The 13,241-nt window shown below is 42.8% G+C and overlaps 1 protein-coding gene across 1 annotated transcript in view; it reads right to left on the bottom strand.

Moving 5' to 3' along the window:
• Positions 1-11,750, bottom strand: part of OPTC (opticin) — an 809,828-nt gene extending 798,078 nt beyond the window's left edge. Inside the window, exon 1 of the mRNA XM_077295433.1 lies at positions 11,623-11,750. The gene's annotated coding sequence lies outside the window, so the exon portion shown is untranslated. The remainder of the gene's footprint in view (positions 1-11,622) is intronic.
• Between the last annotated feature and the right edge of the window lie 1,491 nt (positions 11,751-13,241).

Below are 13,241 nucleotides of genomic sequence, written 5' to 3'. Positions count from 1 at the left end.
CTGCTTGCGTTACAAAGACTGGGTTATAGACAACTGAAGGCTGTGCTGGGACAAGGACGTGGAAGGGCTTGATGATGGTGCTGCTTGACTGTGGGTCACAACAGGTGCAGGGCTAGAGGCATCTTCACATGCATGGTGCACTGGGGATTGGCTTCTACGCAAAACAGTAGAAGAAGAAGTGGTGTGACCTGCAGGCAGGGGTCTTGGAGCCTGGTTTTCAGACCACAAAGTCGGGTGTTTTGATGCCATGTGCCTGATCATGCTGGTGGTGGTCAGGCTGGTTGTTTTGCTGCCCCTGCTGATGCGCGCATGGCAGGTGCTGCAAATGGCCTGTTTTGGGTTATTGGCAGAGTCTTTAAAAAATAACCAGACTTGGGAAGATGTAACAGTTGGAATGGCAACTTCCCTCATGTTGGTGTTACAGGGAACGGATGCACACCTTCTGTCTGTGGCTACCACACTGCTTCTTCCTGCCTGTTGGGGTGATATACCTCCTTCCCCATGTGTGCTGCTGCCCTCACTCTGCATGTCCTCCTTCCAGGTTGGGTCAGACACATAGTCATCCACCACCTCGTCTTCCACATCCGCACTGTGCTCCTCCTCCTGACTTTCTTGCAATTGTGTATCATCATCGTCCATCTCTTCTGACACTTTCCCACCATCGTCTTCGCGTGACCGGGGCTGGTCAAAGCTTTGGACATCTCTACATGTGATCTCATCTGTCCCCACTTCAAGTTGACTGGCCGAGTGTTCTGAATCTTGAAATGGAAAACTGAACAGCTCTTCGGAGTGTCCAAGTGTGGGATCAGTTGTCTCGGGACACTCGGCATGGTGGGAGGAAAGAGGATCAGGGTGAGGAATATCTGGGCTACACTCTCGGCTACTCAGACTTGACCGTGTGGAAGGCATGATGGTGGTGGTGGTGGCTAAGTGACTGGAAGCATTATCCACTATCCAACCAACAACCGTTTCACACTGCTCTGGCTTCAATAGTGGTGTGCTGCAGTCCCCTAGAAACTGAGACAGGAAGGTCGAGCAAGAAGGTGTGGGTCTTTGTTTTTGCTCACCTTAAACTTAGCCATGGCCTCGTCCTCTGCATGCACCATCATCATCACGTCCACTTAACCATCCCTTGCCTTGCCCATTTTAAATGGACTACTGCACTATTTCAAATGCTCAACACAAATATATTTATTAGTACCGAAATAATATCTGATCAGTAAGCCTGCAAATCTACGATTTTTCAAACCCAAACACCAGGCAGGCCTCAGCCTGACATAACAGACTGTATTCAATTTTTGGGGGCTATTTTGTGAAGTTAATTTATGCAAAATAGTGCTCTATGTAAGTAGAGTAACAGACAGTAAAAAAGTGGTTCACCTGCCTACAATGCCCAAACTTGGAGCACGCAGATATATGAGGGCTGTCACGGAAATACCACAATGGCAAATATGTGGCCTTTTTATATTTTTAAAGCTAAATAGTGCTGTATATAATTAGAGTAACAGACAGCAAAAAAAAGTGGTACAAGGGACTACAATACCCAAACTTGGAGCACGCAGATATATCAGATATATGAGTGCTGTCACGGAAATACCACACTGGCAAATAAGTGGCCTTTTTATATTTTTTGAAGCTTAATAGTGCTGTATATAATTAGAGTAACAGACAGCAAAAAAAGTGGTCCTCCGGCTTACAATGCCCAAACTTGGAGCATGCAAATATATGAGGGTTGTCACGGAAATACCACACTGGCAAATATGTGGCCTTCTTATATTTTGTATGCTAAATAGTGCTGAATATAATTAGAGTATCATACAGCAATAAAAGTGGTACACCGGCCTACAATGACCAAACTTGGAGCACGCAGAGATATATGAGGGCTGTCACGGAAATACCACACTGACAAATATGTGGCCTTTTTATATTTTTTGAAGCTAAATAGTGCTGTATATAATTAGAGTAACAGACAGCACAAAAGTGGTACACCGGCCAACAATGCCCAAACTTGGAGTACGCAGATATATGAGGGCTGTCACGGAAATACCACAATGGCAAATATGTGGCCTTTTTATATTTTTAGAAGCTAAAAAGTGCTGCATATAATTAGAGTAACAGACAGCAAAAAAAGTGGTACACCGGCCTACAATGCCCAAACTTGGAACATGCAAATATATGAGGGTTGTCACGGAAATACCACACTGGCAAATATGTGGCCTTCTTATATTTTGTATGCTAAATAGTGCTGAATATAATTAGAGTATCATACAGCAATAAAAGTGGTACACCGGCCTACAATGACCAAACTTGGAGCACGCAGAGATATATGAGGGCTGTCACGGAAATACCACACTGACAAATATGTGGCCTTTTTATATTTTTTGAAGCTAAATAGTGCTGTATATAATTAGAGTAACAGACAGCACAAAAGTGGTACACCGGCCAACAATGCCCAAACTTGGAGTACGCAGATATATGAGGGCTGTCACGGAAATACCACAATGGCAAATATGTGGCCTTTTTATATTTTTAGAAGCTAAAAAGTGCTGCATATAATTAGAGTAACAGACAGCAAAAAAAGTGGTACACCGGCCTACAATGCCCAAACTTGGAACATGCAAATATATGAGGGTTGTCACGGAAATACCACACTGGCAAATATGTGGCCTTCTTATATTTTGTATGCTAAATAGTGCTGAATATAATTAGAGTATCATACAGCAATAAAAGTGGTACACCGGCCTACAATGACCAAACTTGGAGCACGCAAATATATAAGGGCTGTCACGGAAATACCACACTGACAAATATGTGGCCTTTTTATATTTTTTGAATCTAAATAGTGCTGTATATAATTAGAGTAACAGACAGCACAAAAGTGGTACACTGGCCAACAATGCCCAAACTTGGAGCACGCAGATATATGAGGGTTGTCACGGAAATACCACACTGGCAAATATGTGGCCTTCTTATACTTTGTATGCTAAATAGTGCTGAATATAATTAGAGTATCATACAACAATAAAAGTGGTACACCGGCCTACAATGACCAAACTTGGAGCACGCAGATATATGAGGGCTGTCATGGAAATACCACACTGACAAATATGTGGCCTTTTTATATTTTTTGAAGCTAAATAGTGCTGTATATAATTAGAGTAACAGACAGCACAAAAGTGGTACACCGACCAACAATGCCCAAACTTGGAGCACGCAGATATATGAGGGCTGTCACGGAAATACCACACTGGCAAATTTGTGGCCTTTTTATATTTTTTGAAGCTAAATAAGTGCTTTATATAATTAGAGTAACAGACAGCAAAAAAAAGTGGTACAAGGGCCTACAATGCTCAAACTTGGAGCACGCAGATATATCAGATATATGAGTGCTGTCACGGAAATACCACACTGGCAAATAAGTGGCCTTTTTATATTTTTTGAAGCTTAATAGTGCTGTATATAATTAGAGTAACAGATAGCAAAAAAAGTGGTCCTCCGGCTTACAATGCCCAAACTTGGAGCACACAGATATATGAGGGCTGTCACAGAAATACCACAATGGCAAATATGTGGCCTTTTTATATTTTTTGAAGCTAAATAGTGCTGTACATAATTAGAGTAACAGACAGCACAAAAGTGGTACACCGGCCAACAATGCCCAAACTTGGAGTACGCAGATATATGAGGGCTGTCACGGAAATACCACAATGGCAAATATGTGGCCTTTTTATATTTTTAAAGCTAAATAGTGCTGTATATAATTAGAGTAACAGACAGCAAAAAAAGTGGTACACCGGCCAACAATGCCCAAACTTGGAGCACGCAGATATATGAGGGCTGTCACAGAAATACCACAATGGCAAATATGTGGCCTTTTTATATTTTTAGAAGCTAAAAAGTGCTGCATATAATTAGAGTAACAGACAGCAAAAAAAGTGGTACACCGGCCTACAATGCCCAAACCTGGAACATGCAAGTATATGAGGGTTGTCACGGAAATACCACACTGACAAATATGTGGCCTTCTTATATTTTGTATGCTAAATAGTGCTGAATATAATTAGAGTATCATACAGCAATAAAAGTGGTACACCGGCCTACAATGACCAAACTTGGAGCACGCAGATATATAAGGGCTGTCACGGAAATACCACACTGACAAATATGTGGCCTTTTTATATTTTTTGAAGCTAAATAGTGCTGTATATAATTAGAGTAACAGACAGCACAAAAGTGGTACACTGGCCAACAATGCCCAAACTTGTAGCACGCAGATATATGAGGGCTGTCACGGAAATACCACACTGGCAAATTTGTGGCCTTTTTATATTTTTTGAAGCTAAAAAGTTCTGCATGTAATTAAAGTAACAGACAGCAAAAAAAGTGGTACACCGGCCTACAATGCACAAACTTGGAACTTGCAAATATATAAGGGCTGTGACAGAAATACCACACTGGCAAATATGTGTCCTTCCTATATTTTTTTATGCTAAATAGTGCTGTATATAATTAGAGTATCAGACAGCAAAAGAAGTGGTACACCGGCCTACAATGACCAAACTTGGAGCACGCAGGTGTATGAGGGCTGTCACATTAATACCACACTGGCAAATATGTGGCCTTTTTATACTTTTTGAAGCTAAATAATGTTGCATATAATTACAGTAATAGACAGCAAAAAAAGTGGTACACCGGCCAACAATGCCCAAACTTGGAGCACACAGATATACACTCACCGGCCACTTTATTAGGTACACCATGCTAGTAACGGGTTGGACCCCCTTTTGCCTTCATAACTGCCTCAATTCTTCATGGCATAGATTCAACAAGGTGCTGGAAGCATTCCTCAGAGATTTTGGTCCATATTGACATGATGGCATCACACAGTTGCCGCAGATTTGTCGGCTGCACATCCCAAAGATGCTCCATACAAGGCAGGATGGATCCATGCTTTCATGTTGTTTACGCCAAATTCTGACCCTACCATCTGAATGTCGCAGCAGAAATCGAGACTCATCAGACCAAGCAACTTTTTTCCAATCTTCTACTGTCCAATTTCGATGAGCTTGTACAAATTGTAGCCTCAGTTTCCTGTTCTTAGCTGAAAGGAGTGGTACCCGGTGTGGTCTTCTGCTGCTGTAGCCCATCTGCCTCAAAGTTCGACGCACTGTGCGTTCAGAGATGCTCTTAGGCCTACCTTGGTTGTAACGGGTGGCGATTTGAGTCACTGTTGCCTTTCTATCAGCTCGAACCAGTCTGCCCATTCTCCTCTGACCTCTGGCATCAACAAGGCATTTCCGCCCACAGAACTGCCGCTCACTGGATTTTTTTTTTCTTTTTCGGACCATTCTCTGTAAACCCTAGAGATGGTTGTGCGTGAAAATCCCAGTAGATCAGCAGTTTCTGAAATACTCAGACCAGCCCTTCTGGCACCAACAACCATGCCACGTTCAAAGGCACTCAAATCACCTTTCTTCCCCATACTGATGCTCGGTTTGAACTGCAGGAGATTGTCTTGACCATGTCTACATGCCTAAATGCACTGAGTTGCCGCCATGTGATTGGCTGATTAGAAATTAAGTGTTAACAAGAAGTTGGACAGGTGTACCTAATAAAGTGGCCGGTGAGTGTATGAGGGCTGTCACGGAAATACCACACTGGCAAACATGTGGCCTTCTTATTTTTTATGCTAAATAGTGCTGTATATAATTAGAGTATCGGACAGCAAAAAAAGTGGTACACCAGCCTACAATGACCAAACTTGGAGCACGCAGATATATGAGGGCTGTCACGGAAATACAACACTGACAAATATGTGGCCTTTTTATATTTTTTTAAGCTAAATAGTGCTGTATATAATTAGAGTAACAGACAGCACAAAAGTGGTACACCGGCCAACAATGCCCAAACTTGGAGCACGCAGATATATGAGGGCTGTCACGGAAATACCACACTGGCAAATTTGTGGCCTTTTTATATTTTTTGAAGCTAAATAAGTGCTTTATATAATTAGAGTAACAGACTGCAAAAAAAAGTGTCTGACCACGTATTTCAGAGTTTTACACAGAGTGCCCGGTATAAGGGCTCAGCGTAGTTGCGGATTGGTGTGCGGATTTTTGTGCACTGTTTTGGCAAAATCCACAGGTAAACCACACTGTGGATTTTTACGCGGATTTACCGCAGTGTTTGTGCAGTTTTTGTGCGGATTCCACCTGCGGTTTTACACCTGCGGATTCCTATTGAGGAACAGGTGTAAACCGCTGCAGAATCCGCACAAAGATTTGACATGCTGCAGAAAAAACACAGCTGCGTTTCCGCGCGTTTTTTTCAGCAGCATGTGCATTGCGGATTTCTTTTTCCATACGTTTACATGGTACTGTACAAAGCATGGAAAACAGCTGCAGATCCACAGCGTCAAATCCGCTGCGGATCCGCAGTAAAATCAGCAACGTGTGCACTTAGCCTAAATGTGCACCGAGCCTTACTGTGATCTTTTGGAAGCAGAGTGAACAAAACAGTAGGTGAAGAATTGGTTTTATATTTTTTTATGCTGTTCCTCGTGTGATATAAGTGATTAGGCGACTTTATTCTTCTGGTCGGTGCAATTACAGTGATATCAGATTGATATCGGTTTTTTATGTTTGGCTGCTGTCACACACTAAAAGACGCATTTTTATTGCAAAAACTAGTTTTTTGCCTCACCAAATTTTGAAAGCTATAATTTTTATATGTCAACCCACAAGGTCATGTGAAGGCTTGTTTTTTTATGAGACTAGTTGATGATTTTATTGGTACCATTTTCAGACATGACATTTTTTGATCGCTTTCTTTCTTTTTTGATTTTGGGCGGCAGAATGAGCGAAAGCCAGCAATTCAGTATTTTTTTTTGGGGGGGGGCGGAGTTTTATGTTGTTCCACTTGTGGTAAAATTAATCAGGCAGTTTTATTCTTCGGTTTGGGTCAGTACAATTACTGCAAAACGACATTTATATAGTTTTTTTATTTTTATGCTCTGCCACTTTTACACAATAAAAGCTATTTTATAGAAAAAAATATTTTTTCTCTTCACTTTGAGAGCTATAACTTTTTTATTTTTCCACTGATGGAGTTGCATGATGGCTTGTTTTTTGAGGGACAAGGTGATGTTTTCAGCGGTACCATTTTTATTTATATTCGTCTTTTTGATCATGTTTTGTTCTGCGGTATAACGATAAAGCATTGTTTTTTCTTTTGTTTTTTTATGGTTTTTACTAAAGTGGTTAACTAGTGGGACATTTTCATAGATCTGGTCATTCCGGACAATACCAAATATGTGTTCCTTTTTAGTTTTTTATTATTATTATTTTTTTATTTAAAAAAAAAAAATATTTTTACAATTTTGTTTTCTTTTTAACTTCTTTTTAATGTTTTTAAACTTTTTTTACTTTGTCCCATTATGGGACTATCATTTTATCATTTCACCTGTGGGAAGCTACACCATCCCAGCTGCCATAACATCACCCCAGTGAACCCCTTGAGGTCGGTTTCACACATCAGTGATTCCGGTACGTGAGGTGTCAGTTTTCTCACGTACCGGAGACACTGACACACGTAGACACATAAAAATCAATGTGTCTCTGCACATTTCAGCGTGTTTTCGGGGACCGTGTGTCCGTGTGCAAAACACGGAGACATGTCAGTGTTCGTGGGAGCGCACGGATCACACGGACCCATTAAAGTCAATGGGTCCGTGTAAAACACGTACCGCACATGGATGCTGTCCGTGTGCAGTCCTTGTGCCGTGCAGGAGACAGTGCTACAGTAAGCGCTGTCCCCCCTGCGTGGTGCTGAAGCCCCCATTCATTTCTTCTCTCCAGCAGCGTTCGCTGGAGAGAAGAAATGAAAAATCATTGTATTTTGGGTTTTTTTTGCGGTAGAAATAAAGATCTTTGTTCCCCCCCCCTCCCACCCCCTGTGCGCCCGACCGCTGGAAAGAAAGTACTCACCCAGCTCCCTCGAAGCGTCCTCTCCATGCCGCAGCTTCTCCTGTATGAGCGGTCACGTGGTGCCGCCCATTACAGTCATGAATATGCGTCTCCACCGCCAAGACCTTTACTTCTACCGCAAAATAAACAAAATACAATGATTTCTAATTTCTTCTCTCCAGCGAATGCTGCTGGAGAGAAGAAATGAATGGGGGCTTCAGCACCCAAAGCAAGGAACAGCACTAACTGTAGTGCTGTCTCCTGCACGGTCCGTGTGGTACCCAGTCGGCACACGTGCGGCACACGGCTGCCGCACGTGTGCCACACTGATGTGCCACGTGAGCTCACGGACACACGGACACGGATAACTCCGGTACCGATTTTTACGGTACCGGAATTATCTGGACGTGTGGGACAGGCCTAAAGCTCGGTCATCCCTGACTGAATACCACAGGTGGCGTCACAAACTTTCTTTATTCAAAAACCCCTTTAAAGACCATCCCTTTAACATGGGTGGCCAGGGCCACGGACCGTGTCGCCAGCACCGTGACATCCCCCTTTGAGCCGACCGGACCGGTACCGAGTACCCCAAGACCCTGACAGGTATTTCATTTGCAGCAGTTTTCAATGAGTTTACAGTACCTTGTAAACCTATGGAAAACAAAATCCGCAGTGCACATGCTGCGGAAAAAACGCACAGAAGCGCTGTGTTGTTTATTTCGCAGCATGTCAATTCTTTGTGCGGATTACACAGCGGTTTACACCTGCTTCATAATAGGAATCTGCAGGTGGTAAAACCGCAGTAGGAATCCGCACAAAAACCACGGAAAAACTATGGTAAATCCGCGGTAATTCCGTAGTAAATCTGCAGTGTGGATTTCCTTCAGATTTACCAAATTCAGTGCAGAAAAATCCACACACCTTCCCACACCTCCTTCTACATCTGCACATACAATCAGCGCTGCACTGAGCATGATCAAACAACTTTCTTAGCTCTGGTAACCCGAATGTCGTCATGACGACATCGGGTCACCATAGCAATGATCAGGACCTCGTGTGACCTCACGAGGTCTCCAATCCAAGGCAGAGGGGCTGTCATCTCCCTGCCTGCTCCCGAAATGCTGCAATCAAGTTTGATCACAGCATTTAAGGGTTAAAGAATCAGGAGTGGTGCTGGCCCGCTAATGGCACTGAGTGCCAAATGTCAGCTGTCAAAATCAGCTGACACCTGGCGAGGATCGCTCGTGCACAGACCGTGTGGACACAAAATCTCCAGGAAGTATCCATATGTCCCTGGTCAATAAGACCCAGGTCAAAGGGACGTATGGATACATCTCAGGTGGGGAAGGGGTTTAATAGTGACAGCGTGGGAAACACCGGCGTAGCGCTTTTAATCGGCAGTGAAATCATCCCTGCCGGTCAGAGAGCTGTGGTTCCCACGCTGTCTGCTCAGCTGTGATCGGAGGTATAAAGTTTACCTCTGGTCACTGGTGTCAGTTGATGGGACTGGTGTCAGTTGGTGGTGTCAGTTTGATAACCGGCCAGGCAAAGCTCACAACTGGGGGCTGCAACGCTCAGTGTCCGCTTCAGAAAGGTTGGCTATCAAGAATAGACGGGTCCCCATGCCATATTTTTTAATTATTTAAATAAATAATTAAAAAAACGGTGTGGGGTCTCCCTCATTTTTGACAACCATCCTTGCTAAAGCAGACAGCTGGAGGATGGTATTCTCAGACAGTGTGCTCAGCGTCTCTCTGTGAACTGCTATTCCCTTTCTGAAGGAACTGCGAGCATAAGAAAGTTCTCCTGCTTGCGGTGCAATCTGACAGGTCCTGTGAGTTCACGGCCAATGAACTCGCTTCATTTTGCAAAACTTTTTACACTAAAAAGTCATAAGGGATGGTAAAGACAAAACATAAAGACCATGTTTTGATTCTGTGCAAAATTCATCAACAGCACATTTCAGTTTGAAGAATTTTGAAAAAAAAAAAGATGACTTAAAAAAAAATCTAAATGATGAATTGCAAAATATGATGAGGCCCCAATTTCTCCGTGGTTCCTGTTAGGCTGGGTTCACATTACGTTTAAGCAGTCACCGTGGCATAACGTGGTGTAACGCAGTCCGTTAACGCTGCTATTAAGTACTATTTCGGGCGCATCGCTAGCGCATGCCCAATATGGGCATGCGCTAGCGATGTGCCGTCATTGAGTGATGGACCCTCGGACGCAGGCTGCAGCGTTTCCAGGTCCGTCACCGCTAGCGGAGATAGAGCATCTGCTAGCTCTATCTGCGCTAGCTCGATGGCATATCATCAGTGTTTCCATTTCCCTTTTCAAAGTGGTGTGTCCGTTCATACCCTGACCCTGACCAATCAGTATTAGCATTGCTGGTTTTATCCCTGTTCACAAGAGGAATGGTAGTAACCGTTGTAAATGTAGTCATGCATTTTCAAGAAAAATAGCGGCGGAACAGCACAATAAAAAATCCAAAGACAAAATGCTCCTTAAGTGATGTTTCCCTAGTAAAATACACAATACATTTGTGGGTGTTCAATGCAAATACTAAATCTGTAAAATTTGGGAATAAAACACTTCATTTTTTGTTAATATGTTCAAGAACCTAGACAAATTATATCATACTTCCAATATTTTCTAAACAGGCGTTAATATTGTAGTCTGAATGGACACTAGTCAATATTACATTGATAGGTCGAAATGATCTCTCTGTGATAGATCTCCCCATACATGACTGACTCACCACTGAGAGGGCACAGACCCACACGTGTTTGGCTCTATATGAAAAACAAGTTAAAGAAAATATTCTCTCTCTTTTCTCCTGTCAAGGCGTTCAGCACAAACTGATATTTCAATTGTGAAAGTGACTCTACAGCTTAGTAAGAAAGTCCCATTTCATGACATAAAGTGAATGCTACCGACATTGTCAGTAATTAATAGAGAAACAAATGGTTATGAATACAGTTTCATTAGTTGGCAGACCGAAGACAATTTCCCCTAGGACTGTGTAATTCTACTATACAACGTGTGCTTGTATTAAAGTACATATTGATTTAGGAAAGAATAGAGCGAGCTATGTATTTAACAATAGACATAATTCTGTAACTTGCTTATAAAAAGGTAATGAGCACTTACTATAAAAGCTGAGATTGCTTTAGTCCAGCAAATGAACAGGCATTTAGAGTTTAGAGTTGGCTGATTTATAGCAATTATATATATATACCGGTATATATATATATATATATATATATATATATATATATATATATATACACACATACACACATATACACATATATATATATATATATACACATACACACACATATACACATATATATATATATATACATATATATATACTGTATATATATATATATATATATATACATTTTTGTTGATGGTGCCATCATTTTATGTCTGTTTTTGCTGCTGCGTAAAGAATATTAATGTATTGATGTATATTCTTGTAATAGACCCTGTAGTGCCCAGTTCCAGCTGTTATTATTACAAAGGAGAAAGGTCACATTGCTGTATTATTGATAGTACTAGAGTACCTGATGCCCAAAGCTAGACCATGCCAAAAGGTTTCTTCCTGCCTTTGTATTTTTGTGCTACACCCCATGAAAGCAAAATTCCTTACCTGTTTGAAAAATTGATCAGCAGTTCTGGATAAAGCAGACACTGAACTGTAGCTAGTTGAAGTGTGAGAGGGGCGAGTGGAAGGGGGCAGGATTTTTGAGAGCCACCAATCTGTTTTATTGTTGCAGCTGTCAGTAGGACCCCTTACACTAGAACCTAATGACCCAAGCTCCTTGTATTCTCCAATTAGGCAGAGATGTGATTTCGGGAGGGGGTGTTTGAACAAGGCCACTCAGATCTTTTTCAAAAGACAAAATAATCCTGTCTGAACCTGTAGCCAACAAAAGAAAACAGCAAGGGTCCCAGACACTTTAACCCTTTTATGGTTGAATAAATATTGAATATGTAGAAACAAAAGACTGTAAACTTTTAGCAACAAGTAATGTTGTCTGCAGTCATAGTTTTTTATATTTCTAATTAGTTACAACCAACACGTAAATAAAGAATCAGGGCCTTATAAACTTAGAAACCAACAAGAAAAACAAAACATAGACCCCCCTAAAAAATAACTTTTATAAATATACTAAAAGCATGTAGGACTCATACATAGGGCTGAGCGAAATGGATCGGTCATTTTCATAAATCGCCAACTTTTGGCAAAGTCGGGTTTCATGAAACCCGACCCGATCCCAGTGTGGGACCGGCCACGCGGTCGGCGATCTTCGCGCCAAAGTCGCGTTTCGTATGACGCTTTCAGCGCCTTTTCTCAGCCAATGAAGGTCGACGCAGAGTGTGGGCAGCGTGATGACATAGGTCTCGGTCCCCACCATCTTAGAGAAGGGCATGGCAGTGATTGGCTTGCTTTCTGCGGCGTCACAGGGGCTATAAAGGGGCGTACACGCCGACCGCCATCTTACTGCTGCCAATCTGAGCATAGGGAGAGGTTGCTGCCGCTTCGTCAGAAGCAGGGATAGCGTTAGGCAGGGTACATTAACCCCCAAACCGCTTGTGCTATAGCGATTTCCACTGTCCAACACGACCTTTTCTTTGCAGGGACAGTGGAGGCTAGATTTCTCTTTGTCAGCTCTGTAGCTTACTGGGCTGCCCTAGAAGGCTCCCTGATAGCTGCATTGGTGTTTGTACGCCGCTGTGCAAACCAACTGCTTTTTTAAAAGCAAAAATCCTGTTGCTCCTTCCTTTCTGCACAGCTATCTTGTTTGTTTGTCCACACTTTTTGTGTGCAGCAGTCGTTTTTATTGCTGCCTGCCATACTTTTCAGACATTATTGTAGGGAGATAGTGTAGCGCCCCCACTGCCGCAGGGCCGAGGGGTACCCGGTACCGGGCCTCTGAGTCTCTGCTCTGGGGTTGTCACGGTGGCTAGGCCCCGGTCCATGACCCTGCCGAGGGGCGCTCAGTGAATGATAGTGGGGGATGATAGTGATGGTGCTGTAGTGGTGCGGTGCAGTAAATAACGAGGACACCAGGTTTACCTCTTTACTGAAGATCTCTGGGTCCTCAGTCCAGAATCCGGATAACCAGGCTGCGCAAGTCCGGCCGGTCCAATGGCACCTCCAGAGTTCTCTTAGCAGGTGGAAATCTGTGCCTTCCTTCTAGCGCTATGTGTTGCGGTCCTTCCCTGCTGTGCTTACAGAAAGTCCCCACAACTGTTGTGTCTGTT

This window comes from Ranitomeya variabilis, chromosome 3 (assembly GCF_051348905.1).
Source record: "Ranitomeya variabilis isolate aRanVar5 chromosome 3, aRanVar5.hap1, whole genome shotgun sequence".
Lineage (NCBI taxonomy): Eukaryota > Metazoa > Chordata > Amphibia > Anura > Dendrobatidae > Ranitomeya > Ranitomeya variabilis.
The sequence above is the reverse complement of the archived record's forward strand: the minus strand, read 5'-3'. Positions and strand labels throughout refer to the sequence as shown.